Source organism: Ambystoma mexicanum, chromosome 5p, assembly GCF_040938575.1.
Source record: "Ambystoma mexicanum isolate Mex_15411 chromosome 5p, UKY_AmexF1_1, whole genome shotgun sequence".
NCBI lineage: Eukaryota > Metazoa > Chordata > Amphibia > Caudata > Ambystomatidae > Ambystoma > Ambystoma mexicanum.
The window spans coordinates 87,584,045-87,602,600 of NC_090930.1; positions in this window are offsets into that span (position 1 = coordinate 87,584,045).

The window sequence follows — 18,556 nt, forward strand, 5'->3', positions numbered from 1 at the left end:
AGGCCCTGGGGGCCGGTACCACGCTTGGGCCGGTTTGGTGGTTACTACACCCCCCCTAGTTCCCGCTCCCGAGCATATTGTTCGTCATTCCCTCTTTCCTGGGCATGCACTGCTGACTTTATTTTAGTGCAAGAGTTTCATACATTTCACTGTTCGCTCAGACTTGTCTTATACTCTTCTTTGTCATTGTGCTTCTTTTGTTTGGAATAGCAATCATATTAGTCTAACGAGATAAACAAACACCTACACGAACGCGCCTTGTGAATGATGGTGTGAAGGATGGATGCAGGCGCTGGACCAAAAGCTGAGTGGAAGTCTGAACAACAGCTGGCTTGGAAAAGCGACTCAGCAACTACAGTAGAAACCGTCTCCGTGGACGGTTGGCCCGTCTTCCGTATAATGCAAATACCCAGACTTGCAGGATGCATGCTTCACTTTCTTTATTACATTGGGGAAGACATGCTGTAGCATCAAATCATGGCGTAGCACGATGCAGCTTCCGATCTCCTTTAACACAAACACTGGGAAAGGGCCATGACTAGCTAACGCTACATTTTTCAAAGCCAGGTCTCTAAATAATGGTTCAAGTGTTAGGGAATCATCCGGCTCACACTTTCTGTCATGTGACCAACTAGTGCGCAAAAGGTGTTTCAGAGCGTGGGGCTCTTGATGCCACCCATTTCTGCATTTGATACACCAGCAGCTAAACACACCTGGGAGGCATCTCCTTCTGCATAGTCCATTTTCCTCCCAAGCTCGGGACAATGTTCTTTACCATAATGGAGAATGTGAAAAAGTGCAGGGCTGCAAGGCTGGGGGGTGAGGGTGGAGGGCAAAGCACACTATGCTTGGGGTACACAGGAGATGCTTCCCTTATACCCGCAGTTCTCCAAGTCCCTTGAAATGAAATTGGTCGATACACTGCACAATGTGCAAGGGCCGCTGTTATTCAAGCAGCACGCGACTAGTAGTTTGCAAAAAGTAAACTTAATGAGTCCCAAGAAAAGGTTGCCTTTCACCCTTTAAGAATTGGATTGTTTTTGTTTTTATGTTGGGATGGTAAACATCGTTTTTCTTTGCAATCTTACAGTTTCATGGTGCTGTCGGGAGCTAAAATGAGTGATCACAAAGGAAACATTTAAGAATTGTGAGAGTTCACGAGCATGAGCAAAACAAACCCCAACACTCAAACTGCCATTTCTCTGCCTCGATAATGCACTGCAGTGTGTTTCAATGTAAAGTCCACATTGTAATGTCATAATTTTAGAACGCCACCTCTCCAACATTAACATTGGGAGCTATGTTGAATTGTACCTGCATGTTAACTCTCTGCATATGTTTAAAGTACACGTTACCACTCACATGGAGTAGTGATATTGTTTACTTGTGTCCCTCCTAAATATATTTAACTTCCTGTGAAATATTTGATGCAATACATATTGCATAAATGCATGTATTTTAATGCTGAGATAGAGGGGCTTGTACAGCTATCGGTGGGTAGGTTGCTGGTGCTTGTTCTTGGAGGTTCGAGTAACACTGTTCAAGACCAGTTCATCACCCTTTAAGAGTGGCTAAATGTTTGAGGTCATACTAATGACATTAGTGTAGATCTGAAATTATCGATTCTCTGACCTGAGTCACAGCAGCAAACTGGCCAATGTTACTAAAAATGAAGAGCAAAAGCAGACTAACATAACCAGGCCTGTTCGGGTTTGACCCTCTTATTGCTGTTTTCTGAGGTTCATGAAATTCAGCAGATGCCAGCATTGACAATTTTGTTAACTCATTGTCCCCACTCCCGCTGCTCAGCCCATGACAAATGCATGAGATCACAGGTCAGGTGGGGGGGGGGTGCCAGAGATGCTTCCCGCCTGGGGTACAATTTGTTGTAAGACTGGCCCTGTGGCTCTGAATATCAGTTTGATCCAGCTATATTTGATGGAGAGCTCCCGTTCCCCCGCTGGGTCACAGGTAACAAAAAGGGAATCTGAGCCATCAAATTGGCGAGGTGCTCCATGTAGACCAGAAGTGCACAGTTTGCCTCCAAATAATGTAAGGTAGCCTCTTCTGGTGATACAGGGCTAAGGAAGTGTGTAGGTAAAACAATAGCCTGCTTCAGGTGCAATGGGGAGCCTTGCAGAATTTTAGGAGAGTAGGGACTTAAAGAAGAAGCCAGTGTACCTACATCCTAAAAGACAGGTGTATCACCCATATCACTAACCCATCGCATAACGTCAATCCCCCGTAAAACTAACCGTAACCATATTCTGATCCCTTGTAACCCTAGCCACAACAGTAACTCCTGCCACAAACTATTTCCTAACCATAGTTATAACCATAAACATGAAATGTAACCTTGACCTCACAAATGACTGTATCACGATCCCACGACGAATCCTGATGTCAATCGTAAAATGAAGCCGAGAAGATACAGGGCCTCATAATGAGTCTAGCAGTAACCCTGCCGGTGCTCCGGCGGGCTACCACTGTACTCGTAATATTTGAACGGCGCCTGACTTCCTGGTGCCGCTGGGCTATTACAAGTCCGGCAGCCCGGGAAGTCAGGCAACGGTAAAATGTAAGTACCCATTCTCATAGAGTCCCATAGTACTGTGTGGGAATGGAGACTCAGAAGCACCGGCACTGTTGCTACCGGTGCCGTTGCTTCCATCAACTGTCTCCCTACCATGGCCACAGTGCCCGAAAAGGTCAGACCTGTCAGGCACAGCAGCCATGTGAGGCAGACACGTAGTTTGCTGGTTTGGAAAAAGAGGAAATCAAGTATACCTCTGAGGAGGTGCAGCTGGTAGTGTGACTTCTTAGAGACGTCAGAGATGTGAGGAGAAAAGGAGAGTGTGGCATCAAAGATGACCCCAAGGTTCTTTGACTCACCAGAAGGAGCGGGTGGAGGGCCCAGTGTGGGCTACCAGAGTTCACGAGGGAAAGCAGGAGAAGGGGTCCCAATGAGCAGGATCTCAGTCTTACTGGCATTAAAGCAGAGATCGTTGGAGGCACACCATTCCTGAATCACAGATAGTCAGGAATGAACGAGAGAACAGAGGAGGCTGAGCGGAGCCTGAAGGAGAACTAAGTATCTTCCGCTTAACGCTGAAAGTTTGACCAGAAGGTAGAGATGAGGTGGGCCAGATGTAGAGAGAAAGGAGGGAGAGAGAAAGGAGGGAGAGAGAAAAGACCCAAGTTAGACTTGGGGTGGGTCGATCGGAGAGAAAGGAGGTCAACCATGCTAGGGCCTGACCGGTGATGCACAGGTTGTCACAAAGATGATTGATCAGGATGGCGTGGTTGACTGTATCAAAAGCAGAGGATAGATCAAGGAGAATGAGGACAGAAGGAAGGTTAGAGTCAAGATTAGAAAGCAGGTTTTCACTGGTGTCCAGGAGATCAGTTTCCAAGCTTGTGGCTGCTCTAAAGCCAGACTGGTAGTCATGCACTTGCACGTCCCTCCTTCTCCTTCTTCTCATCAATCTGGCTCCTGCCTAGACTTAATCTTCTTTTATTTTCCCTCTCCCGTCTCCTCTTCCACCTTTTATGCTTCTGACCATTTACTTATCTCCTTTTTATTTCTCCTTCTATCCCCCCTGTACCTCCTTAGACTATCTTTATGGGTCATATTCTTTCTTCCTTTGATTCATCATATTTCCTCTCATCAACTCTTCTCTTCCTTCAGATCCGCTCTTCTCTTCTACTACATCCTTTCTCCCTGACTCGTAAAACTTCACAGCCTTGGTTCACTCCAAGTCTTATTTCCCTTTGCAGTAGCCTGTGTAAAGCTGAGCAGCTTTGAAAAACTCTCACTCCCATCCGCATCTTGTTACGCTTTCAATGTTGCACGCTTCTTTTGACTGTGCTTTACTTATTGCAAAGAAATCCTACTTCTCCAAATGTACACTTTACCTATCTCAACACCCTTGTCGTCTCTATAAGCTTCTACACTATATCCTCTCTCCAAAAGCCCCTGATCCTTCTGCTTACTCGTCCCTTTCTTCCTCTGACTTTGCAAACTACTTTACTTCAAAAGTAGCTGACCTTCGTCTAGCTTTCACCCCTTCTGCCTCTTCTTCTCCTCTTTCTACCTCTCTATTACTTCACTCGTTTTCATAATTCTCTTCTCTTACGGACCTGGACACTTCTGCTCTCTTAACAAGTGCTCATCTTACTTCCTCTCCTTCTGACCCTCTCCCTTCTTCTCTCAACCCCAAGTATATCCCCATGGTCTTCTGTACCTCACCTCTCTCTTTAACTCCTCCCTTGTACATTCTTATTTTCCTGCAGCTTTCAAGCTCCCTATCCTGAAAGAAACCTTCTGTTGATCTGTCTTTCTGCACTATTTCCCTTCTTCCATTTCTCTCTAAAATACTTGAATGGGTCACCTATAACCAGGTAACCCGCTAGTCTTCATTCTCGTCTTTCTCTCTTGCAGTCTGGTTTCTGCCCATCTCACTCCACTGAAACTGCCCTTTTTCATGTTTTTAATTCTCTCCTCAAAGTCTGTCACTCCAAGCTTTCTTCTATTATTATTCTTCTCGATCTGTCTTCAGCATTTCACACTGTAGACAGCTCTCTTCTTATCTCCTCTTTTTCCACTTTGGGTATCTCTGGGTCTGCTCTCAAATGGTTTTGGTCTTGCAATTTGCAATGGACCTATTCCGTTACTTGGGTTGGTCACTCTTCTCCTTCACACCTTCTTCTCAATGGTGTCTCTCAAGGCTTGGTAATCGGACCTCTTCTTCTGTCTCTCTGCATTGCTCCTCTCTCTGTCCCCTTCTACTCCTTTCACATTTCCTTTCACCTTTATGATGATGACACCCAGATCTTTCTCTCTTTCTATTTCTTTGATTCTGTTCCCCACTCCACCATTTCAAACTTCCTTTCAGCTGTCTAGAACTTGATGTCTTGCCATTTTCTATCCATCTTAATCCCTCAAAAATGTAGGTTCTGTTCTTTTCCCGCTCTATCGCTCCTACTCCACCCCATTCCCTTTCTTTCCCACATCCTTTATTTCCTTTTCACCTTCAGTGTGCAACCTGTGTGTTATCTTTGATCCTTCCATTTCCTTCTCCCTTTATATCTCCTCTATATCGCTCCTGTTGCTATGCTCTGTTTAACATTCACTGTGCTCGCTCCGATCTTTCCTTTCATGCTACTAAACTTCTTCTCTTTTCTCATGTGTTTTTCCCATATTGACTACTGTTCATCCTTATTTCTTGGTCTCCCTGCCTGACACCTTCTCCCTCTTTTTTCTAGCTACAACTCTTCCATTCATCTCTGTTTTTCTCTACCCTCTCGGTCCCCCATGGCATCCTCCCACCTCTCAATTTCATTATGTCCTTTTAAATCCAGTCTTTTGTATCACTTTCTCTCAATCGTTTTCAAATGCACTCAAGGCCTGGCCCTCCCTACCTCTCCTCCCTACTCTCATTCTATTCCCTTCCACGCCCACTACGATCTCAGAATCAATTTCTTTTAACTGTTTCTAAGCCTCCTTGTGCCTCGTCTCATTTCTACTCTCTCTCTCTTTTGGCTCCTAAACATTGGAAGACACTCTCCCTCTCACTTCGCTCTTCCTCCTCTCTTTGTATTTTCCGAACACATCTTAAACTCAATGTTGTTTTGTCTCTTGCTTCTCAAAATGTATTTGCTTTCTCCCTCTGCTGATGTAACCTTTACTCACAATGCAATTGTACCACTTTGATTTGTACTGTTTTTGGATTCTCCTTCATTGTTCAGCGACTTTTGTGGAAGGCACTTCATACATTCAATAAAATACAATAAAATAAAATACAATAAAATATAAAATACAAAATACAAATACAAGTACAGAAGATGTACATGCCTAATTGAGCTAGCCCCTATCTGCGTGGGAGCACACTCCCCTACATCATGAAATTCATAAGCACCGGAGAAGAGGACCACTTATACAACAGTGTCCATAATTGTGGTTACAAACTTTAATTTCCCAACAGAACTACAGAGTAATATACCAGATGGGGAAGATTTTGACGGTATGGTAGACTTAACTAGGCCATCAAATACCCTTTTGTCTGTGGAAAAATCAATCGCAAGAAAATGAGCTATGTTCTCGACTCGCCGGCGATGACTGTTCTCAGAGGGCTAGAAGTTGTTGGCATTGAGTACTTGCATGATAAAAGCTATATGTCAGTATGATAGAGAGAATCTACCTTCTCTTCTCAATGCTTGAGTTCTTCATTACTTTACTGTCCAGCCGCCACTCAAAAAACAAAAATCACACTGTAACACCCAACCAGAAGAGATAAATAGGAGTAAACAAAGTGAATAGTTAACTGTATACCTACACAGAACATAGAAGCGAATTCCGTCTGGATGAGCAAAGCCCGCCGGGCTCACTTGAGTTGACACGACCCTAGCACGACCCCGCGCCTGGACAAAGGGTTAAGTACCTGTGAGAAGTTGGGAAATGTAGTCCCTGACTCGTGTCTAGCTAATACTGAAAAAATAAACAATATACAAACCCAACAAACCCCCAAATTAAGCCAAATTCAGGATAAATGTACAAATTAAGATCAAGTAAAACCAGATGATATAAAATCAAATAAAATCAGTTAGATAGTTGCAGTGTAAAATCAGCAATGAAAATTGCACTTAAAGAAAAGTAGCTGCTTCATCTCCATTCCAGGAGTATGTAGTAATTATTTCGTGCTTACCAATACTCTTATTTTCCCCTTGCTTATTTTCTTTACTAAATCAGACTATGGTCTAGGTATCACTGGCAGGAACACAGAACGCCACTCAACCTGAAACTTTGGGGGCTCTGATACTACTATGATGGTTGTTTGGTGAACATGCCTACCATGTAACGCAAAGGCAGAAATGTCCTTGTAAATATGCATGCAAACCCCATAAACCGTGTCTGCACCCCGCTACAGTGCTTACGCGCACCACTAACTTCGATCGGAATCCCCGACTGCATGCAGGCATCGCTAAATGCAAATTCCGATCTTACCTTTCCCCAGTGATTCCTATGAGCATAGGTCTTTACGCTTTCCTTTGGGTGGAGGTGGGCTCGCAGGCTTTGCGTGGTGATTTCCCTGAGGTGAGGGTTCGTGGTCACATCCTTGAATAAACTTGGTTCAGCACAGTTGTGGGTGTGCGATTGACTCGGGTGGACTGTCCCTCGACACACGCACAATTTTCCTTGGTCTTCCCCATTCTGCATGTTCCGCCACATACTTAGAGCTCTGCATAGGCCCAACCCACCGTCTGCGTGGAGTCTCACGCAACACGCTTGACTGCACGTAGGTACATGCAAGACCTGCGAAGGCACCGCAGTGTATGGATTTTCCCCGCAAAGGCGATTCCATGAATTAGGCCTTAATAAACCACTGTGCTTCACTAGCAGATGGTGCCAGGTTGCTCCTACAATCATGCCATTTTTCCTCATGCCAAGGAGAGCAGTGTGACCAGGGGGGGATCAAAATGTTACTTTGCCAAGGTCAGCAAATATCCTTGCACCATCGGTTCACAGATAGTGCTGTAATGAGTGAGCACTCTTGAAAGGTCAGCAATGATGGTGAGAGAGATGAGTGACCAGCCTTAGAAGTTCAGCAATGACAGTGTGATCAATGAGTCACCCGCCTTAAAATATCAGCAATGACGGATAGAGTTATTAGTCACCAATCTTAAAAGATCAACAATAACGGCGAGATTAATGAGTGACCAGCCCTAATAGTACAGCAACAATGGTGTGAGTAATGAGTGATCTGAGTTAAAGATTCAGCAATAATGGCGACATTAATGAGCGACCAGCATTAAATGTTGAGCAATGGCAGTGAGAGTATTGAGGGACCAATCATTCAAGTATAGCAATGGTGATGATAGTAACGAGAGACCAGACTTAGAAGTTCAACAATGACAGTGAGAGTAACAAGTGGCCCGACTTAAAAGCTCAGCGATGATGGAGGTATCATGGCACTAAATCTTAACATACCCAACCACAACAACTTCCATGATGATAATTGGGAAACAAGAAAAATCTCCAGATTAAGTCTATAGGTAGGTAGGTACCTAGAGTGACAAGCCTTAAAATGTCAGCAATGATGGTGGGAAGAATAAGTGACAAGACTTAAAAGTTCAGCATTGGCAGTAAGACCATCAAATGACTAGCCTTAAAAATGTGTCAATAATGGTTAGAGTAATGAGCGATGAGCATTAAAGGTTCAGCAATGACAGTGGGAGTAACGGGGACCAGTCTTAAAAGTTCAGCAATGATTGTGAAAGTAACGGGTGATCAGATGTAGACACCACTGCTTTGTACAAAATAAAAAAAAAACACAGACAGGGACACCATCTTGCATTACTCCATCCAACATCCCAAAAATCTGTCTGACAATCTTCCATTTAGCTAATTTCTTTGGGCCTCATTACGACCCTGGCGTTAACCATGGTGTTATTAGCGCCATGGTTGACGCCGGTATTTTACCAACTCCGCCATGGTGAATGGCGAAATTACCGCCCCATTCCAAGGTTGGCTTGGCGGTAATTCCCCATTCACCATTGGCCCTTCCCCATTCCCATTGTTGCCCCATTTTCCCCCATAGCTGTGGCCCACTGGAAGTCATTGTTATTTCCTCTCCCTTACCATGAGCTCATTGTCAGATGAAAAATCCAGAAATTCAACATACAAAGACATGTTCTTTGCTGCTGCATCCTTTAATTTTCTTCAGTTTTCTTTTCTTCTTTTATTTGATTCTCTCATATGTTACTAGGACGGCAGAGAATGGGTCCTCTGCCCTATTACATTATTTAAAGAGCCCCTCTGACCTTTCTTTGCCTCTCCCCTGTCTCACTGCTTGCTTGCTTATTACATACCTCCTTGCTTGAACACACAACATATTCTCCCTAACACAGCAATGGCAGCTGCAGTCTGCCTTAACTTCTATTCTGTGTCTTGAATTAGCCTCTTTTTTCCACTTTTCTGTCTGCATGGGAAAAGCATTTGCCAGTCACTTCCATGGTGGTTCTACCTGGCCATAAGAGGGCAACAGCTAGCCAATATTGGAAGAACATGGGCATATTATGCCAGAGGCAGGCAACTGCCTTCCTAATGCCTACACAAGAGACACAACTCTTGCCTTGTTTCTAACAGTAATTCAGTGGATGAAGAAACGTGAGAGCACACATATTGCTTATAAAGGAAGGGGATGATGTTACACTTGGTTAAGACATTTTGATCATGCCAGGAGCTAATTTCCAGCTGCAATTAAGCGATTACCTTTTAGACTTCTCGCTTTAAATAACGTTAGTATCACCTGGAAAGCCCAGAGTTTGCTCAACAGGGTTCCTGGAGCACTAGGGGTACCCTACTCATGGGCATGGATGATTGGAGGGCATTCCTGCCCTGTTTTGGAGCCTGGCCCCTACAGCCATGATGGGGGGAGGGGCCTATTATGTTTGGTTGTACATACCCTTTAAGGGTGTGCAGACATGCCTCCTGCTTTAGCCGACTAACAGCTCGGCTTTGCATATTTATCACAGATACCTGTCAGGTGGCATGTAACTCAATGCTACTAATGTTATCAGCCTCAGAAGTCTGGAATCATTTGCCACATCAACTAGGGTACAGGCTTGCCACCTGAGACTTACCCATGCCTAAATCGGCATCTGTCGCCCTTTGGGGAAGACACACACAGAAAGAGCAGGGCACAGTGCCTTTGTGGGTTTTTCACACTTCTTCCTCGGGTGGGCATAATTCACTATGCAGAGAAAATATCACATGCTGGGCAACATTCTCCCACTTTGACAATTTCACCCAAAGATTGAAATTGGCCATTTGAAATACCTCAGTCGACTTCTTATTGCGCAATCCACACTGATGGGTTTCAGCACCTGCTTAACGCGAGATGGCAATTAAGGGCATTTGTCAATGCACTCAAGAAGCACAGGACACCCTATTAACAGCGACATGCCATGCTCACTCATTATGATCACAAATTGGCATTTATCTGGGGTCATGTTAAATGTATTTATTTATTTACTACATGTGTAGCATCACGCAAAACCCCCAAGTATCAAGGCGCAAAGTAAACAAAATGGAAGATTTTAGCGTAAAAGGCAGGTGAAATCACATTGCTTTTCAACTTTGGAAGAGTGTAAATACCTCACGCAATTAGCGATTGCTGGCGGAATAGACAATGGCTTCCCTGGACTCCGCCCACTTTTACCAGGTTTCATTTCCAAGCAGATCCCAGAGGAATCCCTTTCCTTATTTCCAGCATGAGAAACCATGCTGGCAGTAAGGCCGCATTTGTCTGGTGTAGCGGGAAATACTGGAGGTTCTGGTGTGTCCACTCGGCTCCCGAACTCCACCCAGAAAATGCATTAAAATCTGGCAAATTAGAAAAAGAGACAGTAATAGTGTTTTCCACCACTTTTTCTGAACCAATGGCCCTGGAAAATGCTGTGTTGCATCGGAAGCTGAATGCATTCACTCTGCCTATTATCCCACCGGAAGATTAAGCCAGGTTCTGAACAAAGGTGTTACATATTCCTGTGCACAATCTGCATTTGGAGAATTAACTAACTGAGCTACCTTACAAATGATTTCTTCTCTGCGGCTCTACCGTCTTAACCCCTTAACTTCCATGGGTATTTCCCCCCAGTTCCAAGGCCTTTTTTGGTGATTTCAGTATGTCGCCATTCAATCCCTTGTAACTTCTTTGTTACACGAGATATCTCGGCCAAAGTTGGCCCCTTTTTTTCCCACATGTAGGCGGTCGTAACGCCACCCAGGAATGGAATCCTAGTTTGCTGTAGGGGGGTGAGAGAAAATAACCAAAAAGGACATTTTTTTTTTCTTTCTCAGAAAATGGCAATAAAATGTTGTACAAAGAAGCCTGTGGTGTTTTCCTTGTAAGAGCTAGGAACAAATGGTTTGCTGTGCTGGATTCACCATTTCCAGGCTTTCATGAACAAATTGAGTGGAAACCAAAATAACATATTTTGATATGCTAATCAGCCGTTTTGTGAGAGGTAGGCGATTTTGGCGTTTTTTGTCCACTGGGACATGCGTGGACGGAATGGACGAAAAGGGTAGGAAAGGTGAATGGGAAGCCAGAAAGGCATACATTTCTGAAAAGTAGACATTATTTTAAGTTTAGGAAGGGGTGATTTGCACAGGTCAGGCAACAACTATGTAGGAAAGATTCCATAGTTTGGGGGGAAATCAGGAAAATGCCAGAAAAAAAAAAACATAATTTCCGCACATTTCACTCTGTTCACCTACCGAAATATGCAGCCAACAACGCATGGCCTAACTTCCCGCGTTTCCACAGGTTTCCCGATGAAAACAGTACCTCACATGTGTGGGTACACCTACCTGGGTAAAAAGGGAAAAGCCAAAAACACTGGTAACCCCAAGTCTTTTCGCACAGCAGATTTTCAGGAATTTTGCTCATGTGGACAACCTACAGATTTGGGCCTAGGGTGTCGAAGCCACAAAGGAAAACAGGGAATCCCATGCATTTACGAAAAGAAGACACGCATGGGAATCCACAGAGGTCTGACTTGCGCAAATCGCCCCATAATTTATGACCCACAATCCCTGACAAAGTCTGAAATTTTGTGGAAAAAATCACAATTTTCACTTTGTCTGGGAGTGTGGGTAATACATTCTGGGGCGATTCAATCAAGTCAGACCTCTGTGGATTCCCAAGTGTGTCTTCTTTTCGGAAATGCATGGGGTACCCTGTTTTCCTTTGTGGCTTCGACACCCTAGGCCCAAATCTGTATGCTGTCCACATGAGCAAAATCGGCTCTGCCGAAAGGCTTGGGGTTACCAGTGGGTTAGCCTTATCCCTTTGCGCCCAGGAAGGTGCAAACACACATGTGAGGTACCGTTTTTGTCGGGAGACCTGTGGGAATGCAGGATGGTAGGACATGTGTTGTTGGCGGCATGTTTCAGTGGGTGGCCAGAGTGAAATGGAAATGTCTGAAAATTGTGTTTTTTTCCACCAAATTTCAGAGACATTTACCTCAGCCCACCCACCGAAACACCCCACCAACAACAGATGTCCTACCTTCCCGCATTCCCACAGGTGTCCCGACGAAAACTGTACCTCACATGTGTGGATGCACCTAGCTCGATGCAAAGGGAAAAGGCTAACCCACTGATAACCCCAAGTCTTTCGGCAAAGCAGATTTTGCTCATGTGGACAACCTACAGATTTGGGCTTAGGGTGTCGAAGCCACCAAGGAAACCAGAGAACCTCATGCATTTCCGAAAAGAAGACACCCGTGGGCACCCCCTTTTCCACTAAAAACATCAATTGTGGTTTAGTGACTCCCACACCCACCCAAAACAAGTTATCATTTTTTTGATTTTTTGTTTTTGTTTTGCCTCTTTCCTAGGGGAAGATTGTGCTAGCAATCTGCCCCCAGGGAGGGCTACATGAGATGCCCCCCATCCATTTGGGGGTGGGGGGAGAGGGACACCTCCCTTTCCACTAAAAACATCCATGGTGGTTCAATGGCCCCCACACACACCCAAAACTAGTTATTTGTTTTATTTTTGTTTTGCCCCTTTCCTAGGGGCAGATGGGCACATGCGTGTGACCATCTGCCACCGGGGGGGGCAAAACATACTGCCCCAGGCTTGGAGGGAGGCTCTGCCAATGTTTGCAGTGCCACCCCAACCCAAATGGATGGGGGCATCTCATGTACCCCTTCCTAGGGGCAGAAATCTGCTCCCAAGGAAGGCTACATAATGTGCCCCCATCCACTTAGGGTGGGGGGAGAGGGCCACCCCCCCTTCAACCACAACAAATCTTGGCGGTCTAGTGGGCCCCACATGCCCACCCAAAACAAGTTATATATATATATATATATATATTTGTATTGCCCTTCCCTAGGGAAAGATGGCACATGTGTGTGACCATCTGTCCCCATCTGCCCCCAGGGGGGTGGTAAAACGTACTGCCCCAGGCTTGGGGGTGGGGTGGCTCTGCCAATACTTGCAGCGGCCTCTCCCCTCACCCCCAAATGGATGGGGGCATCTCATGTACCCCTTCCTAGGGGCAGAAATCTGCCACCAGGGAAGGCTATATAAGGTGCTCCCTCATCCACTTAGGGTGGGGGGAGGGCCACCCCCCTTTCAAACACAAAAAATCCTGGTGGTTTAGTGGTCTGTAGAATGCTCATCATATGCGCCCCGTCTCTCTGATACAATTCTGATTTACGAGATCGAAGCAAATTCTAATATTCTGTTTTGATTCGAGTCAGAAGAATTTTTGTAATTGTGATGGGAAGTTTTAGTGCCTCACACCCTTGTGATCTGAATAATGCTTTCCTCATTTTAACATCATGGTTATAGACATGTAACTTATATGTTTTTATTCTTTTGTTAACATGCCCGGAAGAGTCTTTTTGAAAAAGCTTGATCATGTCATCATGTTACTATATACAATGTCATGTGAAGACTTACCTAAACTTTCGTTATGTACCTCTGAGGCTAGATGTTTGTTGAAATGTCTAAACGGCCCTTCGCACCATCCCTTTTATATATCTGTGTTTTCTGTCACCTATCATTTGCCTTGCAATATTTTCCTCCTTAGCGCCATGATGCCTTTGTGCGAATGCTGCCCTTTACTGCCTGTGTTTTCTTCCAGGAGATGATCAGGGATTCAGATAGCTTCTCGGGAACATTGCTCAGAGGCAGCCCATTTCAAAACAGTCCCCCAGCCGCGTCCTCGCTGACAGGACGTGAGAAATGGGCCGCGGTCATATGCAGGGTGAGGGGCCCCCATTGCACGCTTGGTGAGGGTCACCAGCGCCCGTGGGACTCCGGCGCGTTTGGAATTCCGCAAGAGGGACTGGGAGCAAGAGGGAGTTCAAAGACTTCCTGACAGCCTGGGACACGCACAACACGACTCTCTGAATGTGGGAGTATTCTCGCCACGAGGAACGTCGTTTTGAACATAAGAAGTACGTTGGTGCCGTTTGCGGAAAAAGGAATGGTTTTGTTGTCGCCTTAGTGTTACTGACCAAAGCAACCAGAGTCAGTTGCTGAGAGTACACATTGAAATTGTGGGGTGTCTGTTCAAAACCAGTGATCACCGATGTGTGAAGATGGGTGCAGAGGGGACACAGCACAACTGGACTGCACCATTTTGGAGGTGGGTCAAGACTAATTTGAATACCGTCAATTTCCTTCTCCAATGAAACGCAGTACAATGGAAACGAATGGTGACCAGAGACAGTGCAATAGAATGGAATGCTGACCAGAGACACAGTATAATGGAATAGAATGCTGACCAGAGACACAGTGCAATAGAAAGGAATGCTGACCAGAGACACAGTGCACAGTGCAATAGAAAGGAATGCTGACCAGAGACACAGTGCACAGTGCAATAGAAAGGAAGGCTGACCAGAGACACAGTATAATGGAATGGAAGGATGACCACAGGCACAGTACAAAAGAATGGAGTGCTGAACAGAGACACAGTACAATAGAAAGGAATGCTGACCAGAGACACAGTATAATGGAATGGAATGCTGACCAGAGACACCGTGCAATAGAAAGGAATGCTGACCAGAGACACAGTGCACAGTGCAATATAAAGGAAGGCTGACCAGAGACACAGTATAATGGAATGGAATGATGACCAGAGACACAGTGCAATAGAATGGAATGCTGATCAGAGACACAGTACAATAGAAAGGAATGCTGATCAGAGACACAGTATAATGGAATAGAATGCTGACCAGAGACACAGTGCAATAGAAAGGAAGGCTGACCAGAGGCAAAGTATAATGGAATGGAATGATGACCAGAGACACAGTGCAATAGAATAGAATGCTGACCAGAGACACAGTACAATAGAATGGAATGCTGACCAGAGATACAGTATTATGGAATAGAATGCTGACCAGAGACACAGTATAATGGAATGGAATGCTGTCCAGAGACACAGTGCGATAGAATGGAATGTTGACCAGAGACACAGTGCAATAGAAAGGAATGTTGACCAGAGACATAATATAATGGAATGGAATGCTGACCAGAGGCACAGTGCAATAGCATGGAATGCTGACCAGAGACACAGGACAATGGAATGCTGACTAGAGGAATGTCCAGTGGATTAGTGTTGGCCCAAACATTTTCATCTGTTGCCGTTCTCAATGAGTGACCCTTTTGTATAAATGAATTAATAATGATAAAAAGCAACAGTTGCCCACTTATACTACAGGTTGGTTACTTTTATGTGGCCCTACAGTTTGGAGCAGGGAAGGTTTCAGGGCCTTTCAACTATTTTCAAATGTAAGGGGCCTCGAGCTTCAGGGTTGCCCCCTGCAACTGGTCTAATTTTACCAGTCAGCAGTCTTGTAACAGGGCAAAATATTCATATCTCTATTTTCATTCTGTCGCAATACAAGTTGTATTTTCTCTTACCACGGGATATACAGAAGTGTTATCACCTCATTGCCTTCTAACACTGGTTCCTCCACATCAACCCCTTGCTGACAAGGAGGGTTTATAGCTCAGTGGACATTAGTGTTTAAGCTCCCTGCTGTCTGGCCGTCTCCTGATAATCGATGGCTATTAACCTTATCATAGTCGAGATTGTAATATATGGGCCCCAAGGGTGCCTCAGACTGTTTAAGCTTTCAGCAGGGGCCTCCCGGCCATCATGTTCTAATGGGCCCCACACATCTTCAGCCAGGCCTGGTTTGGAGGCAGCAGTTAAGACTAAAGGTTGTGGTGCATTTCTGTAACATTAAAGTGGTGCATAGCCAAAGTCATTGTTTACAAAAGTGGTGCCAAGGCCATGTAATAACCTCATGCTCCGACATAACAAGCTTAGCTCTCTGCTGCATCCATCATCTGCACCATCTCTGTCCATCACAGCCATGGGAGCCGGAGGACCTTTAGGGGAAGCAGCACAGCCTTTCCCTGGTGCCCACCTGACTTTGGACTCTAGGATACCACAGGCTAAGCCTGAGAGCCCCACCTTACTTGCAAACCTAGGACCTGAAGTTAGCAAGGACGGATTCCTGTGTCTGCGTCGTTCGGATACACCCTGCAGAGTAGGCAGTATTTCCAATATAGAACGGAGCGTGTCTTAACATTCCACCACTATGTGTTCCTATCTGTACAGTTTTCCAATTATTCCTTTAACATTCACACCCGGGAAGGGGCCATAGAACAATCACGTTGTGGAATCAGAAAAATACAATATTAAGGCTTTTACACCATGCAAAGGAAAATACACCGACACAGGCTTGTAAAGATTCCCAGAATCTTTATTACAAAACTGAACAGTTATAAAACAAAGTACACAAATAGCTATTTGGCCGTCAATACATCACAGAGACCACCAGCAGGGTTCAATGTGAGCAGTGAGCAGGATTTGCTAGCTGGACATCGGCGTATTTATACATTTTCGTTATAACGATGTCCAGCCTCTTTCAAGTTAATCATGTACTGGGCTAGGGTCACGCCAGGTTCGTTCCTAATTTACATATCTTGTGCATACGGTTTACTTTTTTAATACATTCACTAACAAACATTATTATCCTCTAGTTTAACGTTACACTCTTTACCCATTGCTTTAATACAGATCAAACAAGTGTTTTGCATATCGTATTTGGATAGCGTTATTGTTCTTGTATACTTGTAGGTTAACATCGCTGATTCAAGTAATCCCCTGATCCCGAGGACAACAAAGGACAAGGTCTACATGACCCTAACATGTAGCCTGAAGACAGGTTGGACATTAACTCTCCTACAGAGGTTGAAGAGGTTAAGGCAAGAACAAGAGCACACGAGACGGCCATTTTGGACTACAGGGTGACTATGTACAATAAACAAAAATGGCAGCTCTAACCTAAAATGGAGGCTTGATTCACTTGAGGTCACGACCTTGTAATACGAATTTCCTCGCAAAGCGACTGGGCATAGGCCAACATATACAATGAGGACGAAACAATATTATATCAGTTCTAACAAACCCTCCTTTTGGCCTATGCCAAGCGCTAATCTACATTCAATCATTTTGCCTTTAACTCCACATTTCAACGTCTATACATCCCGAATCATTGTCGGACATATCTATTGCCATTAGATCAGACACTAGAGTTTCTTTCAACACATACTCTTTGGAAACTTTATCGGGGGCATATATTTTATGCCATAATACACTTGTTGCTTGCACGCAACACCCTCCTAATACTGAACATATACCAGGGAGACACTGTATACAACAACAAAGAAATAGAAAACTTCCCAAGATAATCAACAGGGCCGAAAACAACTTCCATCCCCACGACCATAGGAGGTCCGAAAACCATGCACTAAGTTCCCAATTTCCCTCAGGAACATGCACTTCTGAACTAAGAACATGTAGATTTTGGATAGCCCTAAAGATCGTTGGAGAGGAGTCTGGTACGTAAACACAGAAAGCGGACCCCACTAATTTACATACTCCTCCACGCTCAGCCAGAATGACATCTAATGCCATCCGGTTCTGCAGAGCCACTAATCTTATCGCTCTCTGCTCCAACGTCATATTATAGAGTATGTCAGTGGTCCGGTTGATGGTTCTCTCCAATACTCTCGCTAGTCCCCTGATATCTTCTGAATTCGTAATTTGCCCAAGAAATGGCACAAAGGATCTCATAATGTCCCCTAGAGTTTGCGTTGGAGTATCCCCTTTTACACCTCATCGTGGACGAGTTTTCAAAATGTCTGCAGTACTGGCAATAAATACCCCAGGTAATAGAATCCCTAAATAACAGGTTCCTTGGCAATCCCTGGGCAACCATGGAAATGCCACATTACCGCAAACAAAATAGACAGGTTCGCCTACGTACAGAGGTCTGTTCTCACTAGTCAAATACGCAACATTGGCGCACTTTCTAAAATTACCCATTGACCCTGTTCCATTCCTCTGTATGCAGAAGGATACTGAATCGGGGCTTTGATTAACAGAATAAGATGGAGGCGTGGCATCCTTATTGCCTATAGGAGCAATTTGAAAGAGATCAAAGGCTGAACAGGACGAGACAATCTTTCAGAGGGTTTAACGAAAGCAACGTTCAGTTTACTCCTATTTGCAAACAGCGAGCATCCCAGGCGCATCAAAACACGTTTTTCAAAACTATTCAAATTTGTACCATCAAAGTTCCCTGAGATGCTGCCATTCCATCGGCCAAAGAATAGTGCTCTTTGAGAAGCATAACAGGCAGTTGTCAAAGGTAGGGGATGAATATACCAACCTAGCCCCTTATCCCCATGTTGCGGTAGATGTGAACAGATCCAGAAATTGGTTCTATTTAAAATTCCATGAGTGGCATTCATAATTTACAAAAGGGTATTATTCTGATAGTTCCGTCTATGTGAAGAATCTCTAGGTGATAAAGTATGCAATTGCACGGAAGGAGTGGGGATAACAGACACATTTTAATAGGTAAAAAAAGTCCTCTAACGGATATGCTTCCTCCAGATACCATAACCCAAAACCAACACTTACTAAAAATCTGGTTATTATTACAAAAAGGCAAC